Below are 22003 nucleotides of genomic sequence, written 5' to 3'. Positions count from 1 at the left end.
CTCCCAATGAAGAGTACATTTCATTATAAGCAAAGAGTTGCAGAATAGTGTTGCTGGAAGAGTCTTAGAAAGGATTTATTTAACTTCCTTGTTTTACAGGTAAAACACAGAGATAGAATGATAATGGTTAGGGTTTTGTTAATTATTAAAATTATTGGTTGTTTTCTGTAATTTACACCCTGTGAAAGCATTTATTTTTATTCTGCTAGTCAAAATTCTGAAGTAAAAGAGGCTCAATTCTAGTTCTTACTCTCAGTTTGGCAATGAACAGAAAAGCAAAGAATATTTTAGAATTTTCCATATAAAAAGACATAGAACTAGTATACCTATAAATCGTATAAAGGATACTTTAACACTGAATTTAATCAAATGCATTTTGTTTAATTCACACAAAATATTGCCAGATTATCAACTTTCATTCCACAAACCACACTTGTGAATAGAATGACAATTTATCAGTTTGCTCAAGACATTCCAAGTGTTAACCTTGAAGTCCTGGGTCTTAGAAAAGTCCTTAGCCTTGGGCAAACAGGGACAGGTGGTAATTGGCTTGCAAAGATAATTTATTTTACTCTGTTTTGAAAGCCATTTAATAAAACCTTATTTGTAAATTACTCGGAGGGAAATTTTGCTCTTACCAGAAACTATTGAGAGTGAGGTAAGTCTCCTAAAATTGGCTCATTTGTTTATAATCAATACAATCAGGCCATTTTAATCCTATGTTCTATAACTGGAACAGTGGGGTTAGTAGAAAAGAATTAAAATATTAGTAACATACATTACGCTTAAGTTTTTAAATTGTAGCTTTATCACTAAGAATACCATACTACATAGAGAGAAACTATTCCAGTTCCCCACAGACTGATTCAATGCTTTTCTACTATAGGGGTTTGCTCTGAGGAAAGTAACAGGACGTTAGAAAAACCAGAAATGAGCAGAGGACAATTAGGTGACAGACGCTGAGTAAGAACTTGTTACAATACATCACACTTTGCAATCCTTCTTAGAAACTACAGCATGTAATGCTTTGCCAACTCCAGAGCTGGTATTTTTGTGTAAATGGTAGGGGGAAAAGGTGTTATTCTTGCTTTCTATGGGCAGAATTATTTTTGGTTGTACTAGGGGGTTGAACTCAGGGCCTTGCACTTGCTAGCCAGGCACCCTACCTCTAGAGCCCCTCTCCCAGTCCCAAGGGGAGAATTTTAAGTCAACTCTGCAGATCTCTCCTTCTTCCAATTCTATATTCTTCTTCCTCTAATGCTATATTTTTTGACATTTTATGTGTCTACACTATTGATGTGTCTATTACAATTTTTAAAATTTAAATTTTCTAATTAAAATCTTTCTGACAAAGAAAAAAATGCATGTAGGCTACTTATCTTCACCTCTACAGTCCTTTAACCCTTTGCTGCTTGTTCCCACCCCTTTACCATGTTTCCTTAACACCTTTCTGTAAGTGGGTAGAGTTTATAGAGTCTATTTCCTCGCTCTTTTGCATTTGTGACATATTTCCCTCAGAAGATTGTTATGAAATTGACAGTGTGTAAGGTCTGAGACTACCCCATTCACAAAACGTCATATGTATTTTCCACTTCAATTCTGTCATATGAACATAAGGCTAGCCTACTATGGATGGAAAAACACAGGCCCAGTTACCTGCTCGTCCCTAGTTTAACCTATATGTTAAACATTCAAGAGTCTCATCTAAGACCAAAGTACCAACCAGGTGAGACCATCAGCACCCACTCCTAGACTCATGATTTCAAAAGCCCCCATTGTCATATAATATCTGGATTTGACATGGTTTGCTGTATAGTATAATTATGGCAGTAGAGAACCAGTAGGAAAAACAGACAGTATAGAGCATCTGTGAACCACCACCATCAAAACACACAGGCCCTATAAGAAATTACAAAGATGTTATGGTGTCAACAACTCCTAACAGTCTTCTTAGGGTTTGATTGCAAACTAACTGGAATCTGATCTTAAACCACTCAGTATTCACATGTCTTTCCTAACTAACTACATGATGACCCTCTATGAGGACTCCCCTAATGTACTCAAGCTGAACCATTATGACCCCAAAACAAATACTGAACTTTCTCTAGGAAACTTCCATTTCAGTAACACACATTTGTAGATTGCATTGCATTAGTGCGAAGGGAGAGTTAGCTTTCTGTCTCAAAGGATGCAAGAAGTGTGATTCGGGATGCCCACAGCATATGTATTTTTTTCAGCTCTAAAATATAGCAAGTAGCCATCTTAGCTAGAGCTCATGAACCAACTGGCTGCTCAACAAGTTATTTCTAGAGCTCTGTTCATACCCAACATGGTAGCTGTGTCTCCAGAGATGTGGACACCTTGACACAAGCACACTGAAGAGCTACTGCAAATGGCATATATTATTTGAATGTTTTAGTAGATTTGATGTCTGACACTTTATTGCTAACTGACAACTTTCCCTTTGCTCCATTTTGTGTCCAGAATCCAGCAGATGAAGTTAAACACTCAAACTTAAATTTCATGATTTTGGTATTATTGGAAGTCTGGGACATAATAAATATTTATGAATGAAACCAACAAAATAATTATGAAAAATTAATGAAAATGATTAAATGCCTCATGACAAAAGAATAATTACTTTATTTTACTTATTTCTTTTGGGGTTTTGAGACATGATCCACTAGGCCCAGGCTGGCCTTGAGCTCACAATCGTCCTGCCTTCATCTTCTGGGTACTGGAATTACAGGCATGCAGGAACACTTGGCTACTTTATTTGAATAATTAGGCACACTGATAACTATAATAAAATATAGAAATAATGCTATAAATAAAAATATTAGAAGATAAATAGAAAAACCACATTTTCCACTTCAGTTAAGGCCTGAGAGAATACTCCTTGGGTCACAAGAAGCAAGATCTTTCTTTAATCACCTTGACATCATTTTTACTGTTTCTTATGGCCATTGTCACTTCACAGATTCAAACTAAAAAAAACAATTACATAAAACACATATTCTATTGGCCAATCATGAACACCTCCACCTCACATAAATGCCCAGAAAATAATCAGTAATCAAAACAGAATTGAAAGTGATCGAAAAGGCATCATCAATTGTCTTGTTCTGTCCTGAAATACAGGAAGCCTTATTTCCTTATTGAATAGTACTTCACATAAATGCTAAAGAAATAAACCTGAACTAGTCTAAATTGTTAGTTTCAGAAACTGTTAACTAACCTATGTTTGAGTAGCTGCCCACAGCTGCATAGAACTGCTTCAGTGCATAAACCCACCCTTGAGTTTTACCCAGGCTCATCTCAGTGTGTTATTTCCCTTAGCTTCCCTCTCCAATCCTTGCTCACCATGCTGTTTGGAAGTCTCTAAAGGAAGGGTGGAGTGAGTCCTATGACTCCTGCTCTCTTGCCATTTTTAGCAGCCTGCAACCTTTCCTGGCAGCCACCATTTATAGACTTGGGCTCAGTGGCTTTGCCAAATAACAAGCGTCTGGCTCATGAACCCTGAGGTGGACTCTTATTAAATGGAAACGTGTCCACTCCACCATAGGAAAGCAAAGAAGGGTCTTGAAATGTCAATGTGTAAAAAGCCAAGGTTAATGGAGTGCAAGATTTTTACAAGAGACCTGCCACCCTGCAATGACTAATTAAACCGAGTGAGGTCCAAATGGCAGGCCACTTTAAAGATGCCAATTATAGATTCAAATGTTCTTGTGTGACTCTTTTCCTAGAAAGATTAAATAGTAATGATGACTTGCTTTTAGTGTGAGACACCATTTTATTCCACCATGGCTGCATATGTCCAAAAACTGATGCTACTTTCACAATATGCCACATAAATAAAGCAGACACCATTTATATTCAAGATCTTTATGGCCAATCCAGATAAAAACCAGTGCCCCTCTGGTAAAGAACTAACTTCTCTATATTTATATTGCCATACACTGGCATGGTTACCCAGGCCTGTCTTTAAACTATTTAATCAGAAGGTACTTATTGGATGTAAATTTGACCATCATAGCTATCCTATCAGGGACAAGCTCCTAGAAAGGTTCAAGGGTGCAAAAGATAATAAGGAAAATTAAGCTCCCACAAAAGTTGCAACCAAGCTGAAAAGGGGCTAAAGATTTAAACTTATTAGGGAGGGGGCAAGTCTAAATGAGATGTACCCCTATTCTTCCACTGTAAGGGAGAGAAAAGCCAAATTTATACTTTTCTTCACCTACAGTATCTTATAGTCAGAAAACTTTTCCCAGTCTGTGAGTTTGCTCAAAAGTCCTGCGTGGGATGATTCTAGAAATGTTATTAAAGTCATCTGTGTTGAAAACACCATACCAAATTCTGCCTTCAGTTGACTTCAGAAGGTTTTTCTAGACAAGCCTTCTTGGATCTTTCACCATACTTGATTGTGAACTTCTGAAGAGGGAATGAGATTTTGAGTTCTTGTCCCTCCCTACACACATGCACATCAACTTTAGATGCTTAAAATGTTTATAAATGCAGATTGAGCGCAGTGCTAAAAATTGAGATCTCTGGGAAAGAAAAAAATGACAAAAATCTATAATTTAGAAGGACTAATCTCACAAGGGAATCAGAATATCTTACAGCAAATTGACAGAGTAAGGAGATTAGTCCAGTGTTTGTTTTGTCTCTTACTACAATCCTTCTACAAGATATTTAAAGGCTAAAGGGGGCAGAGGGGATGAAGGAGAAGCATGGAGCCATTAAGCAAAAACTTAATGGGTTTGTGGAAATTTTTATATGTCCAGAACAATGAAGAGCTCAAAGATAATTCTGAGTTTCAAGACTGGAAAAAAAAACATATTGATGTAAACAAAGGGAGAGGACCTAGAGAAAAAAGTTAGTTTTCTACCTTGTGGAATTTAAAGCTATGGAAATCTTTGAGGGCTTAAGTGTAAAAAAATAAACTAGAAAACTACTCATATTTTAGAAATCTACCAGCAGAACGGAGACTGAGCCTAACAATAGGAAGAAATTTAAGATTTTTGAGTCACATCACAGACTGGCAGAGCTAGACTGTCTGATAAGAAAGTAGATAATAAAAGTGAGAGCTGAGAACAACTTAAAGGGCATAAAGGAGACTTGTCTTAATTGGTTTTGTACAACTCCAGGAAAACCATGAGTCAGACATAGATGAAAGTGGAGTGTGTGTGTGTGTGTGTGTGTGTGTGTGTGTGTGTGCGTGCATGCACACTCATGCAAATACGGTTGCTAAAGATGAAAAAGGAATTTAAAAACGAGTGGACTCATATGGACATCAATAATAACATTCTTAGTTTAATATTATTGAGCTCTTACAAAAGCCCAGAAGAGTTGGGTGCGGTGGCTCATGCCTGTAATCCCAGCACTCTTGAGGTAAGGCAGGAAAATCAGGTATTCAAGGGCAGCCTGGGCTACATAGGAAGTTCCAGGCCACTTTGGGCTAAATAGAAAGACCCTGTCTCAAAAAGCTAAAAAGTGAAACAGAAAAGAAAGAGGAAGGCCCAGGAGATACTTTACATGAACCATTCCCATTAATCATCAATGAAATCTTATGCAGGTACCATTTCCCCTTTAGTAAGCAATTTCATCTAGGTAGACTGTACATACTTAATCATTTACCCAGGTTAAATGTTTGATTCAATGAATTTTAGGACATCACTACTTAGTGCATTCCTAATTTTAATTTAAACCATTTTGTTTACACTGGTAAGAGCCCTTTTGCCCTTCTATGGATAATGACCATTTCTACCCCCAACTCTGGGTGATCAATAATCTGTTCTTTTCTAGGCATATTTTTTACAGGTACCATTTTATCTCCACCTTACATCTGAGTAGTCATACTTTACCTTTTATTTATGAAATAAAATTTCTCTGATTGGCATGCAGTATGAGAAATGGACTGTCAGCTGGGGCATGCCTGTAATCCCAGCACTGGGCAGGCAGCAGCAGGAGAAATGCTAGCTCCAAGGAAGCCTTGCTACATACTGAGTTAAAGACCAGATTGAGCTACCTGGTGAGATCCTGTGTCTAAAGGAAGGGAGGGACGGAAGGAGGGAGGGAGGAAGGAAAGAAGGAAGGAAGGAAAAAAAGAAAGAAAGGAAAAAAGAACAAAAGAAAGAAAGGAGGGAGGAAGTAAAGCAGGAAAGAGTGAAAGAAAAAAGAAAGGGAGAGACAGTAAGAGAAAGAATGAAACAGCAAGAAAGAAAGGAAAAAGAAGGAAGAAAGAAAGAAGAGAAAGGAAGAAGGAAAGAGAAAGAGGAAAAGAGGGAGAGGGAGAGAGGAATGAAGGAAGGAAGAAAAAGGAAAAGAAAAACACTATTTTGGAAAATTTTTAGTACATGACAACAAAAAACAAAACAGGTAGCTTAATCTAGAAATATAATTTCTATAGCATAGGAGATATTTCTGGTAATAAATTAGTATTTTCCATGCACAGTTCTCCTCTTCACAATGAAATGGCAAATATTCGAGATGATGGATAGCCTAAGTATTTTTATTTGATCAATTTACAATATATAAAGTATCAAATTATGACATTGCAGTGATATACATAAAAATACACAATCATCTGTGACTAAAAAAAAAACAAATAAATAAATAAATACTTTTAAAACCAAGAAATTTGAGGACTGGAGGCATGGCTCAATGATAGAGTGCCTCACCAGCAAGAGCAAAGTCCTTAGTTCAAACCCCAATATTGCAAAACAAACAAACCAAAAAAGAAGAAATTTGGAAAAAATGTATGTTCCAGCTGAAAAACAAGGTTCATATAAGACATTTACTGGAGACAACAAACTTGGTACCAAAATTTAAATAAATGATGCTTCATTGTTTGCTAGGTCTCCAGACACAAGTGGCTTCCACAGACAGCCACGTTTGGAGGTCTCTGAGGGAAACCCTTACAGGCGATTGTATCTCAGTGACAGCCAGTGAAGTCAAGCAAGGAATTTCTATTTGGCCCAAATTTGGAGAAGGGGGCAAAAATTGACCACATGAAAATCCACACTCAGAAAAACTACATCTGGAAGGCACTTTCCAGACTGCTAATGGTTGAAAATATCAAGTTGTTTAAAAACTACACATTGAGACATACAGATATATGCAATCAGACTTCAAGACGTTCTCACAATGCAGCATAGACTAGGTGGCACAATGAACCTATTCCCCAGTCCCCAAATACTGTCTTAAAAGCCAGAAGAAGAAGAAAAGGAAACTTTGAGGAGTAAGTTACAGGAGTTGAAAAATACCCCAGCATTTCCATTCACACAGTGCTAACTGGATATTCTCTGTTATCCCAAATGACTCAACCACCTCTGGTAAGTGTGCATTCCTAAACTCTGAAAAAAAGTCTGAATATTTAAAATATTGAAGATGCAGTCTCATGTATATTACAAAGATAGGAGTGAGACAAAAGTAAAGACATCTCTTCAAAATCACCTTGCAATTGGAGTATTCATTCAAGGAGATGTGAATCAAACCTGCCAAGTAGCAATTGAAATTCAAGACAAAATGCAAGCTGGCAAGAAGAGGAGATGGGAAAACTTCAGGGAATTTAGATAATACAGTCTGATTCTACAAAGTATAAAAGTGAATTCTTACTCTCTCAAAAGATATCTGTGGTTCATTGGTAGACTGTATGGAGTTTCTATTGTGGTTTCTTTATTCTTTCTCATCTTTAAAAAATGCAATGAGTACAAGGCTCACTGTAAAAGAAGTTGCTCATTTGGCAAGCACCCTTTCTGTTTCTGAATCTTCTTTTCCACTCAACCTTGGAAAGCTTGGTGTTTCATTGTCTGCTCCTGTCACCTGTGTTATTGTTCTGGTATCAACTCTATCAGACTTCAAAATGTATTATATTATTCCTTTTCTCACTTTTGTTTTGCTCCTATCAATAATACATGTAAAGGCATTAATAATAAACATGAGAGAATTAACAATTAAAAATATCACTTATTTTCTGGATCTTAGTTTTCCAATTTTCTCATTGAAGTGGAGAAGGTATAAGTAGACACTTGAGTGGAAAGACTCCACCTCTGGTGGCATGTAATCTGTTTGGTTATTAAGACCATCAAGTGCTCATTTTTGAAATATAGACAAAGCAACTTATTATGTCCATCTGTTAGTTCTTCCTTTTACCAAAGCAATTTGTTTCAGTTTTATTAGTTTTTTTTTCTTTAACTTCTTTGTTTGTTTTTAGTCACATAGACAAGTCTTACATAAGGGGGGGTGACAGAAAGTATTGATAAATAAGAATATTTCACCCCTAATCCCACCTTCCAGGATAAAATGAATTACTACTTACATTTAGCTTATATCCTCTCAGAAACTCACACACACACACACACACACACACACACACACACACACAAACACTAAAGGAATACAGTAGTTTTTCCTGTACAACAAGCTGACTCAAAAACTGTATGTCTTAAAATAACAACCATTTATTTTCCTTACTTTTCTGTTGGTCAGAAATTTGGAATGATAGTCTTATCATCCTGAGTGACTCTTCAGCTGCCACTAAGATATATGGCTGTGCTTTGGGGGCTTCTCTGGGAATATATACTTAATAAATATTTTCTCAATGTGTCTACTTTTAATATGTTCAATATACTGCTTCACATGTGCAATAGAGGACCATTTTTCACTTCTTCTGATAATAGCTTGAGCCCAAATAGGTGGGACATTTTTTTCAGCAACATGGTGGACAAATCTTATTATTATTGGATCAACTACCTCCAATTTTCCCTTGTTCTGGATATTCAAACTGTCCTGCCTTCGTTGCCTTTGCCATCTGACTCAGAAACACAGAAGAGATCATTTTACCAAGTTTGGTTTCAGTGGCAGTGATAATTTTGGTGTCATGGCTCAGCTTCGCTACCTGTTTTGGGACTTTCTCCAATTTACTAAGTACTTCCTCATCACTTTCTTCTATTTCAAAAACAAGGGGAAAACTATAGCACTTGATGTGCACCTGTATGTTGTAGATACCCAGCAAGCAAAATAGGAAAAGAAATAAAAAAACACTTCATTATAGTCAAGCTGGAGCAGGTCCAAGGAGATGTCTAAAAGCTTTTGTCTGCAGGAAACCAAACTCTTAAGGCTGATAATGGTTACTGGATGTCAAAGGTATAATAAGAAGTACAGTTCTTTAAAAACAAACTGCAAACACCATAAAATAGTATTGTTTTCAACTTCCCTGTTTAGTGGCTTTGTTATGCTGGTGCATTGCAGCAGACACTTGTGCCAACGGAAGACAAGGATATTCTAAGCTTGTCATGTGTTTATGTATGACTTCCGGATTTAAGGTCACATAAGTGGGTTTGTTTTTTCTTCATCCAGCATAATTGTTTGGGGAAGGATGGGAGAAGAAGAAAGTAAAGGACTTGAAAATATGGTTCACTTTGCCTAACAGTTTTATTTGCAGAAAATAACATTCTTTTTACCTTTCACTTTCTGCTTTCCATGGCTTTTTGGGGATCCTAATTCCTAATGTGTTTGCTTATTTGTTGGGTAGTTTTTACCAGAGACATATGGTAAACTGGAGACAATGCTACATTGGAGAATTTAATTTGCTGTTTTATAAAATTTCCTTGTATGGAAAAATTAAATCAAAAAAAGGAAAGGAAAGAAAAACTAAGATGCTTGAAGACCTAAAATCCATTTTTGAGCTAGGGCAATAAAATTATAGAAATCACCAGGATTTGTTTTGACCCAGTGACTAGATAACGAGATGTAAATAATAGAATCACTATATGACTTTGTTATCATTTCTTATTGAAAATGAATGTAAAGATAGGTAAGTAAACAACCTTATTATTTGAGTTTCATTTACCAGTTTCCCAAAGACTTGCACAGAATAAAATGGAAAGTACCAACTTCTCTGGCTGGGTACTTCATTATTAGTGCTTAGTATCTGTGTAATCTCATTTTCCTCCAGGAAACAGGGAATGCCTCTATTCATGGAGAAAGACCAGCTTCATTTTAAGCAGGACTACTGATCTTCCTGGCAAGTCCACTGACTGAAAAGAAAGTGTTTATTGATTCAACCTTTCCATAACCCTCTACTAAAGTAAACATGTCTGAAACAACTAAGCAAAACATCAAATTTCACTCAACTACCATGTGACCCTCTTTACTTAAGGAACTTGGCGTAGGTCACTACTCTGGTCAAGGTCGCAATCGAACAGATGACCTGTCCTTTATGTGATGTGATGATCCCCACCACAAATCTTAACTCCTGTCATTACAGGAGTATCTCCAATGTCCACCCCCACCATTGACTCTGTCTTTGGTTAAAATTTGGCTAAAATCTGAGGGAAGCCTTACATGACCGAACTTAGAATACATCTTTTCCATTTCTTTATAATCTGGTATAACCATCTTCTCTCAGGGGAGAAGGGAGTAAGTTTGCACTTTTTCAACATTTTTGGAAAATTTTGTTTACCAAAGCAAAATTGATAGTGGTAGTAGCTGTTGGCAATGATGTAATCTTGTATCTATCATGACTTCTGGGATGATCCAAAGCAATAATCTTAGAATGACAATGCCCAAATCTCCAGCTCTGCAGCATTTTGGTCTCTGCTACAGTGGATTTTACCCACATGGAGAAGGGAATGAAATATCCCCACCTTCTTTGATATAACTTTCATAGTATATCTATTTTCATGAGTTAGACAGTAATTAAAGGCCAGTACATAAGCATGCTTTTGAATTTATACTTCATTTACTTGTTCAACAAATATCTGCTGGCCATCTTTTATGTGTGAAATATCATATTGGGTCCTGAACAAAGAGATATTTAAAGTACACTCTCTAATACTCATGATAACTCTTCAGAAAAAAGGTTAAAGTTAATAACATGTTGATTACATGTGAAAACAGTAAGTGGGGAGAAGTGTTAAGTTGTTTTAATGCATTTGTGTTTCATTAAAGGAAGGCATTGTTTTAAGTTTATTTTCTTATACTTATTACCCTTTTCCAATTGCCCTAGAAAGAAATACTTGAAATACAACAATAATATCCTTAGGGAGTAGTATGGTTTCCTTCCCAATTCCTATTGCAGTACAGGCAGGTATTTGATTAATCTTAAATCTCTATGAAACTACAAAGTTTAAAAAAATTTAAAAACAAGAAAGCTAAGACAACCCTTTTGTATGTCATTTTACGTTATGCTTTCGTCCCCTCAAAACCTACTGACCAGATTTTAAGTCTTTGCCTGTATTGAATAGCTAGGTATAAAATTATGCATTGAGAGCAGAATGATGAAATGCTTCAAATGATTTTAATTTTGTCCCCATATCAAGCACCAACATTACCATGGTCACTGGCAAAACAGATAACCCTGCAACCTGTGCATTACTCATGTAGATTATTTGGCAAAGATACCCATATTTGAAATTCATTGAGGGAAAATGAAGTTTAGCTTGGAGACATTCATAAATCTCCATTTGGGACATAAAGGCAGGTACTAGTTTATTCTTTTTTTCTGTACAGTGTAAATTCCTCTTTAAGTTTGCTTTCAGTGAAAGTCCAGAAGAGTTGAGGTATGCAACAAAACATTCTACAAATAGCAGTAAGACTTAAATAGTTTCATTACATTAGAGTCATCTCTGAGAACTTTTTAAAGGGAGCATGAAAAAGTATGCTTAACAGTCTGATCAGTGAGAAATAATAATAGACATTTTAGTTAATTTCATTACCATGCCTAGTACCCCATTCAGGGTGTTTTCTCCCAACTCATTAGAAAATAAGCCTTGATAACCTGCTCTCTCACCAATTACCTCATTGCCAAACCAAGTGAAGGGATGTAGGGCATTCAACCACAGATGGTCTGGACAACTACCAAACTGCTAAAAATTGTAATTAAAAATATATATTCTGAAACATGTCTACCTGAGTAGATCCTTCCTCTAGTTATATGGCCTCAGATAATTTTTTTTTTCCATTTCTCAAAGTGTTGTAATGTCCTTGTCTGTAAAACTGCCTCACAATAGAACCTCTTGTTTATTGTTGGGATTATATGAGAAAAAATATTTAAAGATGAAGGAAAGGAAGTGAGATATATTTTTAAATTACTTATTGCTGCTATTACAGTTTTGTTGGGACAAGAACCGAGAAGATATAAAGATATAAATGGACTAGGATGCTGCTCCCTCTTTCATGAATCTAGAGAGATGAGGAGAAGTGGGCAGAGAAGAGAGAGCGAGAGAGAGAGAAAAGAAGCTATGTCTGTCAACATCCAAGAACAAAACAGATGCCACGCTCAAATGTGGATAATTAAGAATGTTTTAATTTGTAGGATTTGATAACACTCTTAGGCCTAAAATTTGGATAGATAAAGGACACTCTGGAACTCGAATGGTGAGATTCCACTATCTCAACATATGGAATTGCTCATTCCAGGAAGACCTGATCTTTGGGTGATAGAAGTAATCAACTGAGGTAAACTTGTAGAATGGTGGCAAATGACCCAATCTTACTGTTCTCTCCAACTCTAATTTTCAACTTAGGCTCCTTGTTGTATGGATTCAAACAGAACCCAAAGGGCAAGAAAAAAATGTGATGCTCTTCATACAAATCATCTTCCTGAGGCAGAGGAGAAGGTTAGAGGGTCTCTTTGGATGACCAAAAGAAGATATCCTTCACAGAAGGCCATCTGGGCACAGGGTAGGAGCATCTACTGATTGTATTGCCTCTTCCAATTCAGACTCCTCCTGTCTTTGGGTTATATGTAATTCTTTTGCATTTTTCCAATACATTTCCTTTTTACCCTGAACTGTAGCAAGTGCTTTCTATTATGTATAACAAAAACAACTTTAATTTAAGAAGAAAAGTTCTGGCAACTACAAAGTATGGATTGGAAGTCTCTGATTAGTAATGATAGGAATTGTTATCTACCTATGACCCATGGTCCTCTCAGATGTAGAAATAAATGCCTGGAACACATATACAGCAGCATTTTCATTTTTCATTGAACTTAATGACTATACTTTGAGTTTGTAATTATATTTGCAGAAAAAATGTTGCTTACTTTATGAATAAAAAATTCATTATATTTTTTGGAATAAAGAAGGTGATTATGCAAAAAACTTCACATTAATACCTGAATCTTATTATTATGGTGAAGATTGTCCTCCTTTTTGTAATCTAGGATTAAATTTTTACTAATGCTAAGTATTTATTGTGTTAGGGGGTAACTGGACTTTTCAGAACTGAGCCATGAAGAAAGGGAGTTTTATCAAGAGGTAAACCTAATAAAAGCTAAACTAGTATTAAAAGTGACTGCTCATGCTAAAAAATCTGTGAAAAAAATAATGCAGACATTGGGAACTGTAATTATAGAATAAATGGAATTAGAGCAAAAGAATCATTGTAGGTGCAATAAAATCATGAATAAGGGCAAATTTCAATTTCTTGGTGAAGCATTTCCTAATAGGAGAAATATTTAAACTGGACTTCAGGGAAGCCAGGTGTAGAATGAAGATGGAGAAAGATACCTGATTATGCCAGGCTTAATCCTTGCTGTCATTGGTCTGAAATTGGCCCATGCAGAGAAGTTTTTGAATGATTTTTATTACCTTATACTAATTAAACAGAAATAATTATTTCATTATAGCATTGTCATATATGTATATAATCTACTTTGATAATATTCACAGTCATACTATTCTCTCTTTCTCCTCCCACCTCCTACTGGACCTTTTCTTCTTCCCAAATAGTCTATCTTGCACCTCATGTCTCTTTCAAAATCTAGAGTCTGTCTATGAAATAAAACAGTTGATATTTGTCTTTCTAGGTCTAATTTATTTCACTTAACATGATGACCTCCAGTTCTTCCTATTTCCTGCAAACAACATGATTTTATTCTTATTTATTGCTGAACAATATTCCACTGTAGGAACAGAATTGAAAAGGTCCCCCCAGTGATTTTTAGCTACTATTAGTGATTTTTAATATACCTCAGTAGCTATCCAGTCACAGCACATACAAGAAGCAGAGTCAGCTTTCTGAATTTGAGAGTTTCTTTCAGTGTTCTAAATTAGACCCTCGCTTAGTGAAGAATCACTTAGGACTTTCAACTTAGAAAGATGGAAATTCAACAGTTGTGTGAATGGCTGTGTGACTCTGCGTGTCTACATACTCTATTTAGGGTTTAACACTCAGAGTTCAATCCTATTTTCTCCAGATTCTGGGGTTCTCTGTTTTACTTGCCAAATACTAACAGCAATCAAAATTACAGAGACAAAAGTTTCTAAACAAAAATATTATCCTGACCTAGAGTCCCCAATTTTTTATTTTATTTCAGTCGATGTGATTTGTGTTTTTTCCTTAGATCAGTGGCTCTCAACTGAGGGCATTTTTTTGTCCTTCAAGGGTCATTTGGCTCTATCTAGAGACTTCTGTATTTATCACAAATTGGTGGAGGAGAAAAATGCATGGAGCATGGGCAGGCTGGGATAGTGTATTGTTTTGCACTGGCTAGAGTCCAGAGAAACCGTGAAACATCTTAGTTCAAAGGACAGCCTCCCAACAACCCAGAATAATCCAGCCCAAATATTCAGCAGTGCTGAGGCTAGAAAACGCTGCTTTAGATGTACCCTAAACTTGAAAATTACACTTACAATATTCCCACTTAAATATTTCAATATATATTATAGGTAACAATACTGTCCTGGAGACAATAGCATGCATTCTCCAAATGTCTATCCTTTTCTCAGCCTTCAGTGGCTTTCTTTTTGTTTATTAAAAATGCTGTCATTGTTTATAAATATTTTATCACTATTAGGGATATCATTTTTCATAGTAATGTTTTTTTCTGGCATGAAACAAGCAGGTGATGCTGAAAAACCAAAGTGTCCATATAAATCAGAATGTTTTAAGAAGGAAAAAAGAAATAGCCCCTGATGTTGAATGGATGCTGCTGAAACATATGCAAATATCATTTATTTCTAAATATATATTCAAGTAGAGAATCAAACAAATCCTATAGAATCCGGGTAGAAACAGATTATATGTTGCACATCTCGTGGTACAAAATGGAGATTGGAAAAGTCATTACTTCTGGTTTGCTACAAATTAAAGTGATTCAGAGCATGGTCATTAGGTCACAATCCTAAGAGGAGTAAGTTAGCAATATCCATGACCCCAATACCAACAACTAAGCAATGACAACTATGGCTTAAACTTTCAGCTTTTATTTATGTCTCTAGAAACCATGGAGAAAACCAGATTGCTGATGGTTAAGATGTTCGTGTCATTAAAGACAGTGCAGTAAGCTCCTGCTGGCTGCCTTCTCTCCACATTTACTGCTACCTAAATATGGCTTATTGGTTTTATTTTCCAACTTTAAAATGATCTGGATTCATCTTTTAACCTTCTCCAGATTCCATTTATTCAGTTTATGAGTCTAGGAAGAACAAAATCACACAAAACCCAATACAGTAAAGGTCTCACCAGAGCTAAGCATTGCAGAAGTCTGAGTTTATGACCTCTTTCTCTGCACTGCTGGGGAGAAGATCTCCTAAGCTTTGTGAAGATTCACAGTTATACTAATGTATTCACAGAATGCATACACATACACACACACACACACACACACACACACATTTGTTTTTTTCACAATGAAGCTTTCTTGGGTAAGAATCATACTTGACTAATTACATTCCATGCCCTAACCTAACAACAATTTCCAAAGAAAACAGAAGAAATTTCACTATGCCTAGTGTCTGGATGAAGCTGTCTTGAGAATCATGGAATAAGCAGCCACCTCCATGGGGGAGAAAGTGATTATATCCTATGCAAGGCCTTTACATTGAGGGAGAATTAATTCAGCTTATAATAAATCACTATTGACACCCTCTCTAAAGACTACATACTCTTCCCAAGCCACAGGGAATTTTTAGCTGACCAAGACAGAAACTCCACAAAAGTTGGCTATTAGTTGCATGTGCAATCATCTTATGAAAGGTTCTGAAGGGTGTTACAATCTTCATGAACATACTCCACAGAGTATAACTCCCCTACTAAAATAAATAAAGATTGATTAATAACTTATTATCATATTTTGCAATTGAGACTTTGAAAAATGTGTAACGGCAGGAGGTCCTGTCTTCACCTCTCTTGTTTTTCACTTATGTACTAGTCTTTCACAAAAAGTAAGACCTAAGCCAAGTGAAATAATTGAGGAGCGCAATCCTTCCTTTCCTGGTTCAAAGAAGAGAAATATTTTTCTTAATATTTTTCAAGTAACAATTTCTATAGAAATTTTGATGAAATTGTATAGACTATAACACATAAACTGCTGCATTATCTCATTTTTCTCCTCACAAAATTTGTAAAGAAATGAAGGGAATTTCTATAATACCTACTTTTGGTGAAAAAGACTTTAGTCCAAGAGGTGGATCAGAGAAGCTAAGATTTCACTTGAGCTCTTCTCCATAGCACTTTCTCTATCTCATACAAATACTTTTTAGAGAGGTTGTGATTCTTAGTTGATAGAATCAAATTTTATACTGATTATGTTTGTTGGAAACTTTCCAAAAAGTCTCAAAACAGTTACCAAGTCTCTTCTCCATTATTTTGTCTCTACAAAGCAATTCAGCAAATTGAATCACTTCAATTGGGTTAAGAAATAAAATCTGTGTATTCTTACAGAGTTTGAGTCTATCTTTGGATGATGCTATAAAATGTCTCAGTGAACTATATTCTTTTATGCTGGTCCAGTTCAGTGGTCCTCCAGGTATCCTCTTCACCTGTGCCTTACCCTTTTTTGTAGCCTACAAGGCTGACCCATAAGGATTACAACAATGGTCACCTTGACCTTGAGTTTCCAGTTGGGTTCAACCAATGGGAAGTCATGGCAAGAGATTTGAAGTTGGGAAGAAAGTGGGGTTAAAATATTTATCCCACCAACTCCTTCCTTTTCCTCATGACTCTCAGATAGTCACTGTTCTTGTCTGAAAGATTTCTGCATAGATCTGCTCTCTCTGGCTTCCAGAAAAGATTCCTACCAATTGGTTCAAAGAGCTCCATGGGACTATATTTACCTTTGTGCATGGAATCAAATCTATTGCAAAAAATTCCTCAAATAACTTAGAATGGATCAGACTCAGGGAGGGTGCTGGCAAATTACCATCTTTTTTGATAGATCCCAAGATGGGGGTCCAGAAATCTAGACAATATCTGAGCATGTTGGTGGACTTGCCTACTGAGATGGGATTTAGCTGTTCAAAGTACAACTATTGTGTTGGTTTCACTGCCAAAATGATAACCCAGCAAAAAAATGAGCCTGTTCAATCAAGACTTTGTTTTTCTTTTTGGGGAAAAGGAAATGAATTTATTTAGAATTAGGTGTAAATTAAATATATATGAATAAGACTTAACAAGTTCAAATTAGTAAAATTTACTTTAATGAATAGGTTCCTTTGAAAATAATAAGGAATAACCAGAGTAATTAGAGGTCAGCTTATATTAATTGGGCAAATTTGCCTATTTTCACTTAACATGGTAGTAATCTGATCTAGCTATTTAGCCAGAGCTTCAATAATTGTATTGAAAGGTCATTTGGGATAAATTATCCTACAGGATTATCCCTATATACATGACACAAATAGAAATCTCACTGTTAACATATTTAACAGCTTCTCCCATAAACTTTACAACTGCAAACAATGCCTATCATTCAAATTCTGATATTATTCTTCCAATGAATAAGCAAACAAATTAATAGATTTTTTTGAAAAAGAATATGATGTCAAGCAATATACATTTTGAGTTAGTTAGGACAGTTAAATGTATACTTATGTGGCTTATTGAATACTAATTTTGATTTTCTCTTGCAACACATTGTGGTATTTTGGTGAACTATTTTGGTATCAGGGCTATAGTCAATGGACTATTATTAATAAAGTAGGATATTTTTAGCTTAGGATTTAGCTTTTTGAAACCACATTGCTTCAAGTATCCCCTTAAAGGAAAAAATTACTACATTTAAGTAAAGCCTCATCTGCATATGGCTACCAAAGGCCTTTGGCATATAACATGAGTATAAGACTGAAAGAGATAGTCATGTATTTAATTTTCAGCATCCACACAATAGATGTTTTATAAAAGTGAAATGCTTTTATCTATTTGAATTATTTTCTTATCTCTCTGAGAGTATCTGAGCTCTAGCAATGGCAGAACTGTGATATGTAATAAAAGAAAAGATGAATTGTCAATTGTACAGTATATACTTCAGTCTCCAGGCAGCAATACAATACAGTATGAGATTGCTATGTGCTTTAACATTGATTCCCATATTGATTTGCTTGGCTGACATTTCCTAGTGTGTGTGTATGTGTGTGTTGCTTGTCTTATTATCTCCATAAAGCATGTTAACAAGTTAGACAAGTTCAGCCACAAACAAACTCAACCCTGTTAATCAATCACTCTTTGCACTTTCAGAATTCACTTCCTCCTGAAAACTACTTGTGAAATGAACCATTTTTCCTCTTCTTCAGATTAGGGAATTGGAACAGGAGGGATCAACACATTCATGATTACGTATTGATATTTTGAGACAAGTGAACTTAAAAACAACAGTTCTTGCTGATGGGTGTTCAATTCTAGCAAGCATAGATCACAGAAGTAATTCAGGAATCATTAATCACCAATTGTTACTGACTTGGGTTTTGCTTTCTTTTTATAATAAAATGGACACGTGTACGTCACAAAACTGGAGGCTAATTCTAGGCTTATCTCAACAATCCTAAGCAAATCCAAGAAATATAGAGCAAAGATGACTCACTACACGATGAGTTTCACTCACTTCACTCAAAGCAGAGCCTCCAAGTTCCTCCCTCAAATGTTATTTATTTTCACTTTATATGAGCTCCTCTCAAAGTGGGTGATAATAGATATTCATTGAGCAAAGAATCCACTTGGGGGAAATGGAAGATTAAACAAAATTTTAATAAGTTTGTGAACCACCTAACTTTTTTTCTCAGAAGCTTTAATTTTTGCTCTCCTCTGAGAAATTCTAGGAGGATATAATAAGTTGCTGTTTTAGAACTCATTTGAACTTTCCCCACTTTCCAGTGTCTCTGGCTTCTTCAGTAAACACAGCTTTAGGCAATTATAAGAAGCTGATTATCCAATCTCAAGAAGTTTGCAAGAAAATAAGGTAGATTGATGGGGAAGCTCATTAAAATTAGCTGTAATTATGTGTCCAATTAATAATAGCTGATATCCTGATGACCCTATAATGAGAGAACTAAAATAAACAGTGGCGATTTGTAAATTGTGATGGTCTGGGACCATTTTGTGTAGCAAGCAGTGCAGTTCTGAAGGATTTGCTGGATTTAAAGCAACAATGCAAAATATTTTAGTTCTTAAAGGGTGAATTTTGGTACTCTACAAAAATATAAGTAATAAGATATTTAAAGGTGAAAAGTGGGTAAGGCTTAACCAATTGTCTACTGTGTCTTCCTTATTTTATATCAAAGGGAGTTGAGATTCTGATTAGAGTGCATTAAATTAATTTAAAAGAGGATAGAATGTCAATCTCTAATTAGTCACCTAAACCTAATGTCAAGGTCAACCTAATACAATAGATATTAATAAGTGACACTAATAAAAACTAAACAATCTTCATCACTCTTTTAGCCCTTTTACATCAGGGATAGATTAAAACCTAGAGTTGAGTATATTCATTATTTACTGCTATGTAACCCTTCATTGTTAGATGATATTCTATCTTTTGACAATTTGAGGAGTTATGAAGGGCACATGGATTGGCTTTCCAGATCTTGGTTCAGGGAAGAACATGTCAACCCAGAGACTAGAATGACTTTGGCACATACCCCTGGGCTCTATTGCAATTCTGTAAAATGCCTGAAGCAACTGTGGATCTTCACATGCTAATCAAAATATCCTCTTATATTTTAAACTCAAGAAAAATGATCTGTAATTCTGCTCTGTAATTCTGGCTACTTAGGAGGCAGAGGTAGCAGGATCATGGATTGGTGCTGAGCCCAGGCAGAGTTAAGGAGACCCTTTCTGAAAAACAAACTAAAAGCAAAAGGACTACAGGCACAGCTCAAGTGACACTTGCCTAGCATGTGCAAAGGACTGAGTTCAACCCCAATACCAAAAAAAAAAAAAAATCCTTTTATATTTTGAACTCTATATATTCTCCCATATTTTTTACATCTGTAGGAACTTATGAACCACAGACTGATTTTAAATGAAAATTCCCATTATCAAACCATCAAACAAACAAATCCCTATCTATTTAAAATGAAGGTCCTGGTCCTGGCTCTAACACTATTCTCCTTTAGGGACTGCTGCAGCCATGAAAATCTGCCTTACAAGCTCAACTCCCTTCCAAATGTTCCACACCCAATAACTGATCAATGTGGGAGGAGTGTGGCCATCTGGACTCAAGCAGAGACAACTCCAATGGGTCATTGTAACTCCAGAACTCCCTGTGAACTCAGCCACAGCTGATTTGGGGAAGTTGCCCTCTGCTCACACCTGTTTCCTTCCCTTGCTTTCCAAACATGCTAATCTTAAGAGTACCCCTTTAAGAGTATGGACACCACAGAGCATCTTGAGGCTGCTTTCCAGAAAATGCTGCATATGACCAATATGCAATATAGTTAATCAGCATTCATTGAACATATGCAAGATTCAATACATGCTTATGTGTACTTTATTTTACTAGCACATAAACCACTGTAGCAGACACTATTGGTACTAAAATCAATTATATACAATACACTTTCAGTGCATAAGGTAACATGAGACTAGCATGCTGCATTGTAACACAAGTTAAGTCAATCTTCTCCCTTTGGTCATTGGCCTAAACTTTGTCAAGATGCTTAATTCCAGGTGAAGGCATGTACATGTAGTCTAGGACACATGACTTATAAATGTAGAAAAGGATTTAATGCATTTCAGGGTTTCAATTAAAAATATTGTAGACTCTAAATAAAACTCACTGAAAGAGATACTCTTCAGCTGTTTAAAAAGTGTTATTTTTTAGTTTATTCCCCTGTGATAATGTGGATTAGTGAGACTTAATTTACTAAATGTCAATGATTGTGGTTAATAATTTGAATGTTTCATAATCTCAATACTTCAGCTTGTTCTGAAATAGAGTATCTTTAAATATTACACTGCAGCATTAAATAGATATCATTAAATACTATATATTTGGGGGATCTCTTTAGAAATCCAAATCACAAATTAGAAATTGCTTCAGAGGCTAAGAGTAGTAGCTCATGCCTATAATCCTAGCTACTCAAGAGGTGGAGATTGGGAGGACTGTGATTCCAAGCCAGCCTGGGCAAAAGTTCATGAGACTCCACGTCAAACAATGGCTGGGCATGGTAGCATGTGCCTGTCATCCAGCAATGTGTGAAAGCACAAATACAAGGACTGAGGTGCAGACCAGTTCAGGCATAAAGTGAGATTCTACCTCAAAAATAATTAATACAAAAAAGGGCTGGAGGTATGGCTCAAGTGGTAGAATGCCTGTCTAGCAAGCAGGAGGCCTTGCCAGGGAAAAAATGCTACCATGAGTAGAGCTTTTCTTTATTATGCTTTTTGGTCTGGCTCATTTGCTAAGTCATATTCCTGAACTCACCATGGCACATCTTTTCTTCCCGAGTTATGGCCCCATATTTCTGACCATATTGTACTTTTTATTCAGGTCTCTTAGTGTTCTGGTTCACATGAAATGGTGCTATTTATTTATTACAAGATCTGACATTTGTTTTATTCATCATAAGCTAATGCTAGTATAAATGAGGCCCTTGAGATGTAATATCATCTTTAAAAAGCTGCCCCAAAGACAGAAAGCTGAGAATCAAAAGCATAAAAAACCCAGGGAGCACAGCCTGAGCTTCCAAGTTCCTATTTCTTGTATAAAGCTATTTGAGCATGTTAGATACACCACCCACTTTTTAAAATCTTGTCAAAAATAGCTATTAGACTAGAG

Source organism: Castor canadensis, chromosome 11 (assembly GCF_047511655.1).
Source record: "Castor canadensis chromosome 11, mCasCan1.hap1v2, whole genome shotgun sequence".
In the NCBI taxonomy this organism is placed as follows: Eukaryota; Metazoa; Chordata; class Mammalia; order Rodentia; family Castoridae; genus Castor; species Castor canadensis.
The sequence above is the reverse complement of the archived record's forward strand: the minus strand, read 5'-3'. Positions refer to the sequence as shown.